The following is a 17,442-nucleotide window of genomic DNA, read 5'->3' on the forward strand; positions in this document are numbered from 1 at the left end:
TCCCTGTCTGGGGCCCTTCTCTTAACTTTTGGGCTCTCCCTCTACCCTGTGTACATTGTTCTGCTGTATGCAACTCCTCAAGTCTGTCTTATGAGTGCTGTAAGCATAACCATTTCTTTGTTCTCATGCCCCATTTGTCACTGAATCTCTTGTCCCCTTTGTTTTCCAATAAATTGTAAAGGAGAAAAGCAACTCCTCAGTGACTATTGGCTTCAGTGGATTGTGCTACATATTCACAGAGCATTTTCATTTTCAAATTGTTGCCAGCCTAAAAGCTCATCAGTGATAGAAATCTACAGGTTAGATAGCCGAGTTTCACACTGTACATCTTGAAAACTGCTTGTGAGGGTGAGGACTTAAGATCGAGACTTTGAGAAAGATGTTAGAGATCTGGCTTTGACGCTAACCAGTTATTTTAGCATATTGCCTGCATTAAGCATAATGATAAAATGAAAGCTCTCTTGAGAACATTTACACATGGCACAGCAGAGATTTCAAGATCAGGCTTGTAGAGCGAAGAAGAGTTTGAGTTATGAGTCTGAGAAGAGTGGGGAGACCTGGCAGAGAAGACTCAGTTGATGAGGTTATTATTTTTTTTTTCCTCTAGTGAAATGTGGTCAGTTACACAGGGCAAGCAACTCTCTTTCATCTCCTCAATGGCCTCGACAGTTAAGCCTCCTATATTTACTAGTGTTCTTCAGGTGTGTTTTAATGGGCTTAAATCTCAAAGAATATGACAAAAGGGACAGATATCATTTGAGTTATGAGCATAATGAAAGTGGGAAATAAGCTTTTCTGTGAGGAAAGCTTAGACCAAATAAAGGCTCAGCAGTTGTTTTCAGAATGTAGACTCGGAAGAGACTGACACTTGGGCATTATCCAGCCCTAGTCAGGAATGTATTATTTTTTTTTCAAAGATTCCCAGTCCCTGACTGGGAACCATTGTAAGACATATTTCTCTTATGATTTAGCTGACTTAGAAGCTTCATTGATTTTTTTTTAACTCCCAGAAGAGTAGTCAATTTTCCGTCTTGGACAAGCCCACTGAGCCTCTAGATGAGTCATCTTAAACTGCAGTAAATAACCCCAAACTCTTATTGTTTTGTAGCAACAAAGACCTGTCATTTGCTCACATTAATAGCCTAAGAGAACCAGTCACAGCCTTACTTTTGTCTTCTTTACAACTCAAAATGACTCTCAGTGCTGCTGTTGGCAGGGGTCAGGCATGGAACCTGTGGTCAAAGCAAGTAATACTACTATTTCTAATATTCCTGGGTAGAGATATGATCTTTTAAGGGGTACAATGACTATATCTGAATATATAACTTGTTACAACATCTTATACAGATAATCAGTCTTTTACTTCTTTTTACTGTCACCTCATTATTAGAATTAACTAGTTTTTCCCAGCCTACAAACACATCACCTCCAACAACCTGGTCACTGCTTTATTGCATCATAGCATATTATAAATTATCATGTCTACGCCATGTTGGGAATAAGGGAATGAGCCTATTCAAGGATAGATAGAACTAACTCAAGGATACTACTTGTCCAGTTCTACATGGCCATCCTAGGGATAGAGTCTATCAGTATTTTACTATAGACAAAGCTCTTGGCATAACCCAAACCCAAACTCTATATTCACTCTAGAATTCTCTTTTTTCCCTTTGCTTTGCATGAAAAACTCTTTTTGTCCTTCAATAACTACTTTTAAAGAGATCAAAAAAAGCAAGTAAACAAATCCAAAGTATTCAGATTCAACCATGGAGGTAGCTAAAAAGACTAGAGTGATACTTTGCATACTAGAGACTCAGATTTCATCTTTGGCACCACCTGGGTTGATTCCCAAGCACAGAGTTGGAGTAGCCTCTAAGCATTGATGTATGTCTCCCCAAAATCAATAACAAAGAAACAGATTTAAAATCCATATTGAGATTAGTAAAAAAAATAATGTTGTGGAAAATGAAAACAAATTTGATTTCAAGTTGCTACTTGAGGAGCCCTCTTAGAATGTAAAGGGAAAAAGAAAAATTCTCAAAGAGTATGTAAGCAAGAACACAGAATGGAAACTAGCACACAGATAGTTGATTTCTGACAGTGGAACTGAGCCACACAACAATGATTCATGTAATAGGGAAATATTTGTAGTAGATGAAGAAAACATTAAACATGCAGTCAGAGCCTATGCCAGACAATACCAGTGACAGGAGAGTCTCATAAACTTATTCTAGAGGAAAGGGTGTGTTTTAGGGCTGGAGAGGTAGAATCAGGGCTCAGACACTTAACTTTAATTCAGCCAATCTGGGTTCAATCCCTGTACTCAGTTAGTCCCCTGAGCATTGCCATTAATGATACTTGAGTGTGGAGCCAAAAGTAAATCCTGAGCACCAGTTACTGTGGCCCCAAAACAAAAATAATTTGTGTTTGTGTGTCTGTTTCTATGTCTTGTGCATTTGCTGTGCATTTTTTTTTTACCAACAATGCTGCAGAAAGTATTCTCAGAATTAGGCAAGAAGAAAAAGCAGAAGCTGAGTTACTTTTCTTTTCACTGTATTAATTATTTAATTTTTAGGCTACACCTGGTGGTGCTGAGTGGTTAGTTCTAGTTCTGCTCTCAGAGATCACTCTAGGTGATGCTTAAGGGCCCATTAAAAATACTGAGGATTGAACCCAGATGACCCCACATGCAAGGCAAGTGCTATACCTGCTGTAAGATAGCTCTGGGCCCCTGCTTTTCCTTTTATTTTTATATTATTTTATTTTATTGACCCCATTGAGATTATAAAATCCTTCATGGTTGAATTTCAGATATACAGTGAGTCATTCCTACCACCATTGTCAACCTCCCTCCACCAAAGATCCCAAAGTGCATCCTATACCACCACACTTTGCCCCCTGGCATGCCAGTATAACAGGCCCATTTATATTTAGATGGTTAACTTTAGGTCTCTTGATTCTGTTGTGACTTTGACTTGAATGTTTAGTTCTGTCCTTTTTTTCTCCACCACTGCACCTGAGATCACTTGGCCCCTTCCAGTCCCCCATCCTTTCTTGTTTTTCTTCTTAATTTTATAGAAAAATGCAGAAATTTGAGGTTAAACAAGGTAATACATGCCCCAAGGTTCTATGAAAAGGGTGGGAGCCCTATTTAAGAGATAAAAAGAAAAAATAAAGAAGAAAGAAAAGAAAGGGTATGGCAAAGTTTTGCATAAGTGCAACAAAAGCTGGGAGAAATACAAAGGAAAAACCTTTGGGCTAAAAACAGGGAGACCCTACCCTGCCCATGAAGCATCCTGCCATAAGACCAACTACAGGCTCCAGAAATACTAAGTTGTCTAAACCCAAAGTCTTTCTTCATGGTCTCAGTAAAATTCTCCTAATCATGATGTCACAGTCAGGTTTCTGTAATTAGAGATCTTGGTTTATGCACACATCCCATATGGAAGTCAGGATGTCACAGAGTGTCTTCTAGTTTCATCTCACAGTTAGGTGGCAATGCAGGGAACCCTCCCTGAGAGCAACTTGTTGCTGTTTCCAAGTTGTCAGGGTGTCATAAGAACTCACTCTGGAGCAAGTCAGTGCCAGGACAGCATTAGGGCTGGTGCAGAAAACCACGGTGGTTCCATAGATGGGATCCAAGGTTCCGGGGCAAATGGCTGATGTCTAATTGACTGAAGCCTAAGTCAAGTCACTCTGACAAATGTTCATGGTCTAAGGCCCCACTTTCTATATGTAAGAGTTTTCCATTTTAATGTGCAAATGCAAAAATGCCACATGATACTACTGGTACATATCGGGGTAAAAATAACAAGCTAAACAATCCCTAGAATCTGTTTCTAACATGAACCCAGAACCCAAGAAAAACTTATCTACTAGGATTTCATACTAAACAGATGCAAAAAAGGGATGAGGAAACCTACCTTTACATAAGAAAATACACATGAAGAATTGTACCTATTAAGAAAATACATCTAGGGCCCAGAGAGATAGCACAGCGGTGTTTGCCTTGCAAGCAGCCGATCTAGGACCTAAGGTGGCTGGTTCGAATCCCGTGTCCCATATGGTCCCCCGTGCCTGCCAGGAGCTATTTCTGAGCAGACAGCCAGGAGTAACTCCTGAGCACTGCCTGGTGTGGCCCAAAAACCAAAAAAAAAAAAAAAAATAAAGAAAAGAAAATACATCTAAAGAAATATATGAAGAAAATATACATATACCCTTTGAGTCTTTTGAAATTGTCTGAGGGGAGATAAAATCCTGAGCACAGCTTCAGCTTGCAACATGGTCTTGTGAAGTCTAAAAAAATGGCTCCCAGCTGTCATGGATCAGGAAATGTCCTTGAAATGAGGATATCTCAAAAGCTGAATCTGGTAGTAAGCAACTGTCTACAGTGAAGAGAGGTGGGAGAAAAGAGGCCACCAAGAGAAAATCAGCATCAGTGGTGGTGGCTGTTTCTTTTCAGGCAGAGGCAAGGCAGGTTGGGAAGCTGTCTATTTTGTTGTGGGAACTGGCTGGCAGCTGGTTGGGCATGAGGGAGAAACATTCCGTTTCTGAGGAGTTAAGAACTGAAGGTAAAATTAGTAAAATAGGGAAAAATAACAGATCAGGGGTGAAAGCATGAAGGGGGATAGTAAGGAATTTATAAAGTGGTAAATGGGGAAGGAGGGAGAAAGGGTTATATACAACATGGGGAAAGACTATATACAACATAGACATTTTTTACATTACAGACAGACATTAGACAGACATAGAGGTGATGAACACATACACTCATGCACGCACATAGACAGACAATAAAGATAGATCCATAGGTTGCACAGTTTAAAAGCTGACCCAGGTGGAATGGGTCAGAATGCTTACAAAATATGAAGCTGGCAAGTCAGATGGAAACGTTTTCCATTTTCTAAGCAAATCATTATTGGTGAGGGTAAACTTTACTGAAAAAAGGCCTCCTGGGTTAGATTGTGCATAGAGCATTCTTAAAACAATCATAATTTTCCAGTCTAAAATACTAAGCAATATGGTGATGAGCACTATAAAAGGAGTCTTCACCATGAAGTTTTGTCTAATGTGTCTTGAGCATCCAGGGTCCTTTTCTGAAGCAAACTAAAGTCATGAGCACTATGATATAATGGTATACTAACTTGAATTAAAAATAAATTGCAGTAGCATACTCAATGAATGAGCACTATAGCAGGAAGTCTATGGCATATACTTCCCTATTCCAATGTTACCTGTTGACATAAACATTAGTTCATGTTGGCAGTCAAAATCAAATGGAAAATGAATAGATTAGAATATTTGTCAAGACATTATCTTAATGAGTACTGTATTTTGAGTCTATTATAGCACTGCAATGAGAAACTTGGGTGAGCACCCTATATCTCCAAGAACCACTGTGAACAAAAATATTAAAGAATTATTCTAGAAATATTAAAATTAAGACACTAAAAGATCTTATAGTTAGCATTATAGTGGGAGTCCATGGTTCCATATACATTCTACACCTCTCTGTGAATAAAAGCATTAGAACATTATTATAGACATCTATAAATTGCAGTTGTTTGAACTCCTGCTCAATCTAAATAGCCGTATCTGTTATTGAAGGTTTCTGAAGTATAGAAGAAAATATAAGCTTTTGTGTTTCTCCTCATCTCAGTTTTTTTTTTTCACCTATACTCTGGGGCCAAAGGTGTTCGAGACAACTACCACTTAGACCATTGTGTTTTTTCATGCAGTTATTCTAAATACCACATCTAAGTGATAGCATTCTGTATTTATCCTTATTCTTCTGGCTTACTTAACATAATGTCCTCTAGTTCGATCCATATTTCTGCAAATTGCATGATTACATCATTCCTTACAGCTATGTAGTATTCCGTTGTATATATGTACCACATCTTTATGATCCACTCGTCTATTGTTGGACATGTAGGTTGATTCCAAGTCTTAGCTATTGTACTGAATGCTAAAATAAATAGAGGTGTGCATATATTCTTTCGGATGAATGTTTTTCTGTCCTGAGGTAGATCCCCAAAAGAGGGATTTCTGGGCCATACATACAGCTCAATTTTGAATTGAGTGAGAATCCTCCATACTGTCTTTATAGGAAATGGATATGGCAGTATTCTCACCACCAGTGGAGAGTGGAGGAGAGTTTCTTTCTCTTCATCTCCCTGTCATCAGAGATTGTTCCCAGTATTTTTGATATGTACCATTCTCACTAGTTTAAGATGATTATCTCATTGTTGTCTTGATTTGGATTTCCCTAATGTTAAGTGATGATGAACTTTTTTTCATGTGCCTGTTGGCCATCTGTTCTTCCTTGGGAAGTGTCTGTTCATTTCCTCTCCCCAATTTTTGATTTATTTTTAGGGTTTGTGGAGTCAACCTTTGTGAGTATTTGTGTATTGTATTATCAAACCTTTATCTGATGTGTTGAGTGCAAATTTTTTTCCTATTCAGACTTCTAATTTTATTTTATTTAAAATTTTTTTGTTTTTGTTTTTGGGTCACATCCAGCAGTGCTCAGGGACTACTCCTGACTCTATGATCAGAAATAAATCCCGGCAGGCTTGGGGGACCATATGGGATGCCAGGATTCAAATCGCCATCCTTCAGCATGCAAGGCAAATGTCCTATTGATATGCTATCTTTCTGCCCCAGACTTTTAATTTTAGCCTGAGCTTCTTTTGCCATACTTTTTAGTTTGATGTAGTCCCATTTACTTAGGTTTGATGCTATAGCTCTTGTCATTGGCATTCTATAATCAAAGACTTCTTTGAAGTCTAACTGTTAGAGTGGTCTGCCTATGTTTTCCTCAGTGAACTTTATGGATCTGGGTCTAATCTCAAGGCCTTTAATCCATTTTGAATTGACTTTTGTGTAAGGTGCGAGATATGGATCAATCTTTAATTTCTTACACATGGTTATTCAATTGTTCCAACACCATTTGTTGATGAGACTGTCTGTTCCATTTCAAAGACAGAAAGATTAGTTGACCATATACTTGGGGGTTCATCACTGGATATTTTACTCTGATTCATTGATCTGAAAATCTATCTTTTTTCCAATGCCATGCAGTTTTGATCACTATGGCTTTGTACTAGAGCTTCAAATTAGATAATGAGATGCCTCCCAATTTCTTGTTTTTCAGTATTGATTTGGCTATCCTATTCTCTCCCCTTTTAATGGGAATAGAATGGAAGGAAGCAGTGTGTTAACAGTGGTCATATCTGAATGCTAGTGAGATAATTTTTGTTCCCTTCTTTAGTGCTTTTGTATTTTCTCAGTTTTCTAAAATAAATATGATTTACTGTAAGATTATGACAAAAAAGAATAGAGACAAGCTATTAATAAAATTTGCCCTTTCTTCAAGGACCAAATGAAATTCTGCTTTCCCAAGGAGCTTTATTAAAAGTGATCTTTGAGCCCTCCATCAATGGTTCCCTACTCTGGTAGTAGATAAAATACTGTGTTAATTTGCCTTTGTTTGCATATTTGCTTCTTTCTACTTATAGGCTCCTGAAAGGTAGGCCTTATTTTATTTTGAACTCTTTAGAATTGTTTTTATTTACTAAGTAGAGTTTAAAACAGTTTTGAAAGAATAAATAGAAAGCATAATTAGACATCTGACTTACTTTTGGGTCTCTGGGTTAATTTTCAAGGATGTATTTATTGCTATGTGCCTGTTTTCTCTGTGAATACCTGTGATACATCTCTGCATCAGTCATAAGCCACTGGCAGTTTGGCCTCTTCTTCCTTGTGGGCTGTGGAAAACAGTACCAATTGTTTGCCTTCAGGCACTTTTTGTTTAGAGAGCTAATGGTAAAATCTACAATGCTTGAAAGGCTCACATAACATTAATTTCACTTGGCATTTGCAAATGAGAAAGAAGATTTCTTTCGGTGCCAAAACTGAACAGTGCAAAATCCCAAGTCTTTTCTTAAGTGTTTGTCTCAGTTAATGCCCATAATAATGCAGCATGTACACAATCGTGAAAAGATCACTGGCAGGCAAAACTTAGTTCTTACTTTTCACTCACACACCTGCAGTTAAAGGGACTCAGCTGATCTAGGTTGGCCTTGGCTCCAGGCTTTGGCTTGGGTCCTGCTCTATTTGATGGTTTTTCATCCTTTCAGGATGCAAATTTACCTTATCACAGAGACAAGAAGAAATGCAAATATAACTGTAAAGTACCACACATGTACATATTATGACTCTTGTTCTCTGGAATCTTATTGCTCTAGCAAGTTACCTCTTTAAGTACGATCTCAACAACATGGGGGAAGAGGTGATTGCCTGGAGGTTGTGGGAACAGAGAGGGAGTCAATATGTTCTGAATGATTAATCTACTACAGAGTCCAGATTTTTATTGTAATGGATTTTCCTCAGCTGTGCTCTACAATTATTTATTATTCAAGTAAATCAGAATGCCTCAGGAATGAATGACATTGTAAGTTTTGGTGTGCCATATTATTCTTCTGAAAGTTCACAAATTCTAAATAATGGCTATTAATGATTAAATTTGCCAAAATTTTCCCCATAATGAATTTTGGGATCCTCCTTTGTCATTATAAATATTAGCCTCTTGACAATTGATACAAGACATTTTGTATGCCTAAAAGTGTTCTTTCACAATAAATTCCTACCTATAAGTTTCTTAACTCATTGCTTATTTGCCTATAACAATGTCAGGCACAGCTCTTTTAGAGGTATCAAGACATGAATAAAAATGTGCTTTTAAGGACTTGGAAGTAAGGAAAGCAAAGATGATCAAAAGAATATTATTCACAAAATAATATGAAATAAAATTCCTATCTCCTGAGCATTAATTTGAACAAAGGGACAGATAAAAGTTTTAAGCTATGTGTGTTTTAATAAAGGAACAAAAATCACTTGAGCTAATGTCTCTGTTCACAGATAACATTGGAATAGGTAACTGTATGTCATAGACTCCTCTAACAGTGCTCATTCATTAAATATGTTATTGCAATTTATTTTCATTTCAAGTTGGTTTACCATTATATCATAATGCTCATGATTTTAGTTTGCTTCAGGAAAAGACTCTGAATGTTCAAGACACATTAGACAATACTTCATGGTGTAGACTCCTTTTACAGTGCTCATCACCATATTGCTTAGTATTTTAGACTTGAAAATTAGAGTTGTTTTCAGAATGTTCTATGCACAATCTAACCCAGGAAGCCTTTCTTCAGTAAAGTTTACCCTCACCAATAATGATTTGCTTAGAAAATGAAAAACGTTTCCATCTGATTTGCCAGCTTCATATTTTGTGTTTTGTTTGTTTGTTTGTTTTTGTTTTTGGGCCACACCCGGCTGTGCTCAGGAGTTACTCCTGGCTGTCTGCTCAGAAACAGCTCCTGGCAGGCACAGGGGACCATATGGGACACTGGGATTCGAACCAACCATCTTAGGTCCAGGATCGGCTGCTTGCAAGGCAAACGCCACTGTGCTATTTCTCCAGGCCCACCAGCTTCATGTTTTGTAAGCATTCTGACCCATTCCAACTGGGTCAGCTTTTAAACTGTGCAACCTATGGATCTATTTTTATTGTCTGTCTATGTGTGTGCATGAGTGTATATATTGGCCACCTCTATGTCTGTCTAATGTCCATCTGTAATGTACAAAATGTCTGTCCATGTTGTATATAGTCTTTCCCCCTGTTATATATAACCCTTCCTCCCCCTACCCAAATACCACTTCATAAATTCCTTACTATCCCCCTTCATGCTTTCACCCCTGATCTGTATTTTTCCCTATTTTACTCATTTTACCCTCAGTTCTTAACTCCTCAGGAACGTAATATTTCCTCCTCACGCCCAACCAGCTGCCAGCCAGTTCCCACAGCAAAATAGATAGTTTCCCAACCTGTCTTGCCACTGCCTGGAGAGAAACAGCCACCACCACTGATACTGATTTGCTCTTGGTGGCCTCTTTTCTCCTACCTCCCTTCACTGTGGAAGTTGCTCACTACCAGATTCAGCTTTTGAGATATCCTCATTTCAAGGACATTTCCTGATCTATGACAGCTGGGAGTCATTTTTCAGACTCACAAGACCATGTTGCAAGCTGAAGCTGTGCTCCAGATTTAATCTCCCCTCAGACAATTTTAAAAGACTTAAAGGGTATATGTATATTTCCTTCATATATTTCTTTAGATGTATTTCCTTAATAGGTACAATTCTTCGTGTGTATTTCCTTATGTAGAGGTAATTTTCCCCATCCCTTTTTTGCATCTGTTTATAGATAAGTTTCTCTTGGGTTCTGAGTTCATGTTAAAACCAGATTATAGGGATTGTTTAGCTTGTTTTTTGTTTGTTTTTAGTTTTTGGGCCACACCCGGCAGCACTCAGGGGTTACTCCTGGCTCTCTGCTCAGAAATTGCTCCTGGCAGGCACAAGCGACCATATGAGATACTGGAAGTCGAACTACCTTTGGTTCTGGTCGGCCGCTTGCAAGGCAAATGCCCTACTGCTGTGCTATCTCTCCAGCCCCCTAGCTTGTTATTTTTACCCCGATATGTACTAATAGTATCATGTGGCATTGTTCCTGTTTGCATAGGCACATTAAAATGGGGGAACTCTTAAGTATAGAAAGAAGTTCTTATCTAATATGGATAGGAACTCCTAAGTTTTATATTGCAGTGGGGCCTTTTACCCTAAACATTTGTTAGAGTGACTTAGGCTTCAGTCCGTGAGACATCAGCCATTCACCCCTTAACCTTGGATCCCATCTATCTCATCCTGGCCTGGTTTTCTGCACTAGCATCAAGAATAAGAATTCTACCATGGAAGGTCCTAATGCTGTCTTGGCACTGACTTGCTCCAGCGTGAGTTCCTATGACACCCTAACAACTTAGAAACAGCAACAAGTTGCTCTCAGGGCAGAGTTTCCTGCATTGCCACTTAACTGTGAGATGAAACTAGAAGACACTCTGTGACACTGACTTCAATATGGGATATGTGCATAAGCCAAGATCTCTAATTATAGAAACCTGATGTGACACCATGATTAGGAGAACTTTACTGAGACCATGAACAAAGACTTTGGGGTTAGGCAACTTAGTATGCCTGGAGTCTGTAACTGGTCTTATGGCAGGATGCTTCATGGGCAGGGTAGGGTCTCCCTGTTTTTATCCCAAAGGTTTTTCCTTTCTATTTTCCCCCAGCTTTTGTTGCACCTATGCAAAACATTGCCATCCCCTTTCCTTTCTTTCTTCTTTATTTTTTATTTTTTATCGTTTAAATAGGGGCTCCCACCCTTTTTATAGAACCTTGGGGGCATGTATTACCTTGTTTAACCTCATATTTCTATAAAATTAAGAAGAAAAAAATAGAAAGGATGGGGGACGGGGCCAAGTGGTCTCAGGTGCATTGGTGGAGAAAAAAGGACAGAACTAAACATCCAAGTCAAAGTCAACAATAGAATCAAGAGACCTAAAGTTTAACCATCTACATGTAACTGGGCCTGTTATACTGGCATGCCAGGTTGCTAAGTGTTTTTGTATAGGATGCACTCTGGGATCTTTGATGAAGAGAGTTTGACACTGGTGGTGGGAATGGCCCTGACTCACTATATATCTAAAATTCAACCATGAAGGACTTTGTAGATCACAATTGCTTCCATAAAATAAAAGTAAAAATATTAAAGAACACAGTCATTAATACCACAATCACTGTTTTCTTTTTTGTTGTCGTTGTTTTGTTTTTGAACCATATCTGGCAGTGCTCAGGGGATACTCCTTGCTCTGTGCTCAGAAATCACTCCTCGCAATTGCAGGGGTTCATATGGGATGATGCAGATCAAACCGTTTTGACAGCATGGAAGGCAAAATGTACCTGCTGTGTTACCATTTCGGCCCCCACAATCAGTATTCTTTGTTTGGTTTTGTTTTCAGGTTGCACAGAGGTGCTGCAGGGGTTACTTCTGGGTCTGCATGTAGAAATTCCTCCTGTCAGTATTCAGGGAGATGCTGGGGATTGAATTTGGTTCTACCACCTACAATCAAATACCCTACTTATCTCCCCAGCCCCAACATTGCTCTTTTGAAAGATAAAGTATTTTGCTCATGGAACAATTATGTTGCTATTAATTTCATCATTATTAATATTATATAATATTATATAGTATTAACCTATCAAATAGGTTAAAGTATAACCAATTATCTTTTATTTATTTATTTGTTTGTTTTTATTGGGGGCCATACCTGTTGATGCTGAGGGTTTACTCCTGGCTATATGCTCAGAAATCGATCCTTGCTTAGGGGAACATATGGGATGCAGACGATAGAACTGAAATTTGTCTTGGGTCAGCTGCATGTGCAAGGGAAATGCCCTATCACTGTGCTATCACTTTGGCCCCAGTTTTCTTTTCTTTTCTTTTTAAATTTTTTTTTATGGAGGCCATGTGAATTACAAGTCTTTCACAGTTGTATTTCAGTTATTTAGTGACAGTGAATTAGGGCCTTTCCCACCATCAGTGTTTATCTCCCTCTACCATAGTTCCCCACATGCAACCCAACCTCCACCCCTAGATCCCTGAACTAGTACTAGTGTAACAGGTCCATTTTGTTTAGTTGTTATAGGTTGGACCTCTTGGTTCTGTTGTCATTGACTTTGGGTTGGGTATTTAGTTCTGACCTTTTTATTTACTTCAATGTTCCTGAGACCACTTGGCCCCTGGGCCCCATCCACTTATTTTTGTTTTCTCAATTTATTAAAAGACATAGGAATATGAGATCGAATAAGGGGGTGGAGGGGCAGGTGTGGCTTTTTTTTTTCCATAGGCACATCAAACATTGGCGCCAGGCATGTTGGTTGTCCAGTCCTTATGTAAACCAGTTATATTTTAAATTGCTACAGATTGGATACTTATAAGGCTTTAAATACATTAAATAAGACTATAAATACTTTTTTTGAGGCGGCAAGGGTTATACCTGGCTGTACTCAGAGCTTATTCTTGGCTCTATTATCAAGGGTCACTCCTGGAGGGTATAGGGAACCATGCTGGACACTGAGGATAGAACTTTGGTCAGTTGCTTGCTAGGCAAGTGACTTACCAGGTGTGCTATCTATTTGGGGTTCAAATGGTTATTTTTTAACTTGTTCAAAATAGCTCTCTAGGGGAGTTATCATTTTATAATACACATAACTTATACCATACTACTGAAAACAAAAACAGAGCTGGAGAGATAGCTCTGGGGTTAAGGAGTTTGCTTTACAAAGGCTGAACCTAGTTTGATCCCGTCATCACATATTTGCTCCCCTGAGCCCCATTATCAGTGAACCATGAGAATAGAGCAAGAGTAAGCCCTGAACACCACTAGGTGTGACTCCGAATTTAAAATAAAACTACAACAAACCAAAACAACAAAATCAAACTTAGAGACACGTCTCTCTAAATTTAAGGCCAAGAATAAGAAATCAAGAAAAATAGGAGAGACTTAAAAATTCATATTTCTGGACAACTGGGATTTTTCTTTTTCTAGGAAGTGAGCTTTTTCAGTTTTATTATGGAGACAAAGGCATTGTCAGCATTCAAACCATTGACATTGAGTCAGAAAAACTTATTTGAAAAGTTTATTGTACTGATATTTCATCAAATATAAGTTAAAGGGTTCCAAATTCAATGACCTACTTTCTTATCCTGCCTTCGTCTCTATGATGTTTTGACTATGCTGCAGATTTTCGGCATGCGTTATTGATTTTTATCTCACTGCTATTTCTATTGGCAGGTTGTTTTAACAGTGAAAGAAAAGGTAGGATTAGGTTATAAACTGGAACTGTCCCCTCAGAGTGCACCATAAGCATTTTCCGGGTTCCTCTGAAGTGCGCCTACAACTCTGAGAAGCTCCAACTCTTCCACTGTAATAACAGTTTCTATATTTGGATGTGATTTATCTCATGAGCTTGGTTGAAGTATTAAAGGGCAATCAATTAACTTAGTTCCAGTCCACCATGGCATCCCACATTCTGTGATATACCATTTTTAATGGGGGACATTTTGCTGACGGAAAGTTTTACTTTTATATAACACATCCCACATTGATGAATTTTTAAGTTTATCCCTTTACCTGGCATTGGTTTGAATGATTTCCATCAAAGCAAATTGTATGCCAACACTTAAAATTGATTGTCATTTCTCTTAGTGTATATGTTTATTTGTATATATGTTTTGTCATGACATCAAAATTTCTTGAGATTCTGGATATTCTGATACATTTTTATGACTCCAGTTTCAAGAGTCCAGAAGCAACATTATGATTTTTGTACATTGTTGTGAGCAGAAAGATGGGCCCTGCTAGTTGGATGCCCCTCAGAAATGATGCTCTTGGTTGCATCTTTCCTTTGGAGCATTATTCTATCTCTGCAATGGATTATCTTGTTATCGTCAAAGTGATTGAATAAGCAATTTTTTCTTTTCTCTGATGTGCTGCTTGATATTCTGAATGCTGATGATGCCGCTCATAGTATTTTCACTCTATTCATTTCACTGGTCCAAGAAAGAATAGTGTCATACCCATAGAAAACGTACATTTTAGATAGACAGTCACTTTCTTTAAAAAAAAAAAATCAGGGCCCGGAGAGATAGCACAGTGGTGTTTGCCTTGCAAGCAGCTGATCCAGGACCAAAGGTGGTTGGTTCGAATCCCGGTGTCCCACATGGTCCCCCGTGCCTGCCAGGAGCTATTTCTGAGCAGACAGCCAGGAGTAACCCCTGAGCAATGCCGGGTGTGGCCCAAAATCAAAAAAAAAAAAATTAAGCAAGCAAGTAACAAATCCCAGAATGAACCCCTTATTTAATTTCACATTTATTTATAAAATAGTACTTTTAAATCGCATTTGTATATCTTAAAAGACATCCTGTTACTCATTTTTATGACTATGATTTTAAAGATTTGAAAGAAATGATGTGAAAAGGAAAGGAGTTTCTTTTCATTTCATATACCTCTTAAATGAGATATATATCCATATATCTCTTCTCTAGGCTTCCTGGGCATGGCTTTTTAAAAAAAATGTTAAACTTTATTTATTGATTGATTGATTGGTTCTGGGCCACACCTACTGGTGTTTAGGAGTTACTCCTGGCTCTGCACTCAGAAGTCTCCTCTTGCAGGTTGGGGGACTATATGGGATGCCAGGAATCGAACCAGGTCTCTCCCGGGTCAACTGCGTGCAAGGCAAATGCCTTACTGCTGTACTAGCTCTTTGATCCCACATGGATTTTCTAATTTTCCTCCTTTTACAGACACTATTTACCTCTGAGTTTGTACATATTTTTTTTTTACCTTGGGCCAATTTCTTTCCATACAAAAGGAATATTAGTAACTACCAATATAAAAAATAATAAATAATAACAGTATGTAATTTTTTGTATATCTCTGGGTGTCTAAATCTAAATAATTAGGTATAATAGATAATGGTCTCTAAATTACCTGTATCTTAGAAAATATAAAATATAAATATATAGTAGTTACTGTAGGAGACAATTAAAAAGTCAAGTATTAGCTCCAATATAGTTAATGTAAGTCTAATGATTTGAGAATTAAATTTTTCAACTTTTTCAAACTTTTAAGTTCATATCATTTTGAGCGGGCTAACTTACGAGAAGTACTAATGTACTTTATATTCTTTGGGGGTTAGTATTGCTTGGCATTGCTTTACTGCTATCACCCGAAGATAATGAATAAAGTTTCCAGTTCCAGAAGAAAGTCTGAGTTGTAAGGAGGGTCCTTGGTGGGATAGTTGTATAAGAAGGAATAGATTGTTCACACAAATCATATAAATCCCAAATATTAATTAGTTAGAACCATTCTTAGAAACTATTTTCTAGCTTACTAATATTTTATTTTAATTCTTAGTGTATAGCTTGCTTGCTGTGTCCTTTTATTGTTACGTTTATTGTAAATTTACTTCTCAGAGGTGAACTTGGGATAGGGAAAGTGTCTTATTTCTCTGCCAGGGGTATTTACAGTGTTTGCTATAAATCAATTTCAAACAATATCTCACATCTCACAGATGTATCTTCACTGAGTGAAAGAATAAATGGGTGAGTGGACGAATTAAAGGAAAGAAATGCAATCCATTAACTTTATTAAAACAGAGAAACCTTGATTTTTCAAATAGAACTGAAAAACAAGCTATAGACCAAGTTTATTTGTGATTATGTATGCAGAATCCTAGAAGGAGTTCTAGCAAACCAAATTCAACAGTACATTAAAAGAATCATCTAGTATGACCGAAGAGGGTTTATCCTGACTCTGCAAATATAGTTTTCTATTAAGAAAACTCTTGCCAATGGTCTGGATATGTAAAGTGATATAGTCATTTTTGAGAGCAATCTAGCAGTATCTGTTAAAGTTAAAAATAGGGCCTTTTCCCCCCCCAGAATCAGACATTCAACTCTGGGAATTTATCTCTTGGAACTAAAAGCATAGTGGATGATGACACATACATAAAAATATTTACTAAATTATCGTTCAGAGTATCAGAAAAAAAAAGAAATAAAGTTAAAGCCCATTATTGGAATGTAGTGTACAAATATACACTTTGTACCATTTACAAATACTGAGTTAGATCAATGCCAATGATCTTTGTGTTGTGGGAATAGGGATTGGGCCATATTCAGTAATGCTTAGGAATTACTCCTGACTTTGTGCTGAGAGATCACTCCCTTGTGGTGCTCAAGGGACCAGATGTAGTGCCAGGGATTAGAATGCATGGAAAGGCTTTAACCCTTGTATTATCTTTCTGTTTCCAAAGTATGATTTAGTGATGTGCAAGATGAATAAAGTTGTAAGATCTCATTTTGCTAACAAAGCCAAAATCTAACCTGCAAAGCAAAGAAACACATCTCTCTATATATTTATTACTTGAATGGCTGAGCCTGGCGTTTCATTTGATAACAGTTTTTGTCTTTGTAATATTGGGGTGATAATCCATACTCTAATTCTCTTAAGATATTTTGATGAAAATTTAAGAGCTAAGATGCCTGGTATCTGAGATACATTGGCTATTATGGAACTCATGATGTTGGTAGACGTGACTAGAGAATACAGAATTCATAAAAAGATGTAGGAGGACACAGGCTACATAGTTCACCTGGTTGTATTTTATGTAGATGAAAGACTAATGTGGACTAAAAGTGGGGGGAGAAGAAAGGTCCAGGTAAGTAAGAAAAAGAAATGTGTGCTTGTAGTTAAGCTTAGGGCATGTGAGATTACATATAAAGAAAAACATTAAATAAAACAGTTGATACCAAATATATTAAAGTCAGTGCCAGAGAAATAGGATAGGAGGTTGCTCTTTTGCCTTGCATGAGACCAACCATGGTTTGATTCCAGATACCACATAAGGTCCGCTGCATCCACCAAGATTGATTCTTGAGCACAGAGCCAGGAGTTAGCCCTGAGCACTACCA

General features: G+C 37.8%; 1 protein-coding gene across 1 annotated transcript in view; it reads left to right on the forward strand.

Annotated features, from left to right (window-relative positions):
* The window catches only part of CFAP58 (cilia and flagella associated protein 58), a 131,633-nt gene that overhangs the window by 33,364 nt on the left and 80,827 nt on the right, over positions 1 to 17,442 (forward strand). The gene's annotated exons all lie outside the window — the stretch shown is intronic.

Source organism: Suncus etruscus, chromosome 17 (assembly GCF_024139225.1).
Source record: "Suncus etruscus isolate mSunEtr1 chromosome 17, mSunEtr1.pri.cur, whole genome shotgun sequence".
NCBI classification, from domain to species: Eukaryota; Metazoa; Chordata; class Mammalia; order Eulipotyphla; family Soricidae; genus Suncus; species Suncus etruscus.